Below are 2,124 nucleotides of genomic sequence, written 5' to 3'. Positions count from 1 at the left end.
CTTTCTCCATAGCAAAGCGTAGCCCAGCACGGGGAGTTCTGGTTGCTGGCTGGGATTTATGGCATAATTATTTAGTGAGGATGGCAGGAAACTCTGACCTTGTGATAGAAGAAAGGTCATTATTTTATCTTTGTAAGGAGGAGTCAGCAAAGCTCTTTGGTAGCTTTGTGCGAGGTATCATAATGGGAAATGTTAAGCTCCCTTTGAGCAGAGCTGCTTAGAAGCCTTGGCTGGCTAGTCCAGTCATGTGACCTCCAGTGGCGGTTCAAGGACTGTTTATGTATATGCAGAGATACTCATGATTAGCAAGTATTAAACAGAATCCTTTAAGTACTAGTGCATATTAACTCTATGTCTGTACTTGAGAGTTTTTTGAAGGAATTTGAGAAACCTAGAATCTATGAACGTACTGTAATTTTGGCAAAACAACTCATCCTGTCAGGCTGGAAGTTGTGAAAGATGATCTAAAGAAGTCCTGCATGCTACAACTATTGAACAGATTGTAGGGGAAGGGTGTGTCCTCCTACACAGCTCAGATAACCCTTCCTGGAGCTGTTCGTAGAGAACATATGGTTGGCTGTCAGGCTTGTTTGTGTCTCCATCGCAACTAATATAAATCCCTCAATAATACGTTTAATCAGACTTGGACATGGGTCAGTTAGTGTTCTCGAGTACTACCTTTCCTTGGTGCTTGCTTTTTCATTAGCTCCTTCGATTTTTTTTTTTTTCTTTGTCTTTGATAGCTAATGGTTGTACGGCTGTTGTTTGTTAATAGATGGCATGAGCGTTATACTGATGAGTAGACTGAGTTAGACCCAGAAAACTACTTACTTAATAGAAGTGGCTTAAGAACAGAATAGCGCTGGTCTAGAAAAGCCTGGGAAATGGTTTTTACTGTTGTGTAGGAAAATAGTTGTCTTGTAGTCCGTTAGAACTTTCTTTTTTCCCCAGAATTAATAATTATCAAAAAGCAACAGTTTCCACAGGTATTTTCTGTAGCATTTCATTAAATCATTGCAGAATTTTTCAGGACAATGCAGGCTGTATTAACCATTCTAGTTCTGATTTTCAGTCTGAGCCACTTATAGAACCTTGCATGACTAAGTTTTGTACTCACAGAGAAGATTACATGACCAAGACCAGTCTTTGATAAATAAAACCTGAATTCCTATGCCAGTGTTAAGGGGCGTGGACATAAAAGTGTGGATGTGTCTGGGGTTTATGCTGCAGAGTAAAGCAGGAGGCTTGGTGTAGTGAGAGAGCACTCAGTGTAGTTAAGTGTCTTGCAAAACAGAGCCTCCAGTTCCGACTTCCAAATCCTGATCCTGAAGGGAAAGTTTTAAAGACAGGCATTGAGACGCTAAAATTACAGAGTTTATGTTATGTAAAAATGTAGATTTGATACAGATATTGCTACCCCTTTCTCTTTTGGGAGCCCCTCTTTTGAAAGTAAAATGCTAACTCTGTCTTTCTCCCCTGTTTTTGCTTGTTTTTATTAAACCACCTTAGCAACTCTTTCCTTGCTAACATCCCTCCTCTGTTCCATGAGTCTTGACTGCCTGTCCACAGAGGTGCTTTGATTATACATGGATATGTTAATCAGACCAGTTGTGCTCAATTTGAGTTTGCTTTTGAGGTTTGGATTTCTTTCAGTCTTGAAGGACGGTTGAGGTATTTTTGTCTGTTGTTCTGTGTGTTGTTTTTAGCTGCTTTTTTTCATATGATAGAAGTTGTTATATAAATACTGTAAGCTTTGGTTATTCTCTTAGCTATATCTTAAAGCATTTTTGTGAGGTCAGAAAACGTAGTACTTGAATATTTGCCAGGAATGGATGAAAGACATTCTGAGATAAGGAGATGATAAAATGAAAATAACTTGGGATCAGTAGCCCATTAAAGTCCGGTAGCTAGGTATGCAGATCATTTATTCACCAGACCAAAGTTGGAGTAGCTTTGAGCTGGAGTTTGTACGCTATGCTGTCTTCTACAGTAGAAACTGTCGTGCCAGTTCTGATCTCTGATGTTGTTTCCCATGTTCCTTTTTGGTTTTGGATGAAGTTGGGCTCCTGGATGAGGAATTTTGCAGTCTCTTGCACAATTTTGCCTTTAATTATTTTTTATTTA

This window comes from Buceros rhinoceros, unplaced genomic scaffold (assembly GCF_000710305.1).
Source record: "Buceros rhinoceros silvestris isolate BGI_N320 unplaced genomic scaffold, ASM71030v1 scaffold1615, whole genome shotgun sequence".
In the NCBI taxonomy this organism is placed as follows: domain Eukaryota; kingdom Metazoa; phylum Chordata; class Aves; order Bucerotiformes; family Bucerotidae; genus Buceros; species Buceros rhinoceros.
This window is presented reverse-complemented; position numbering follows the sequence as displayed.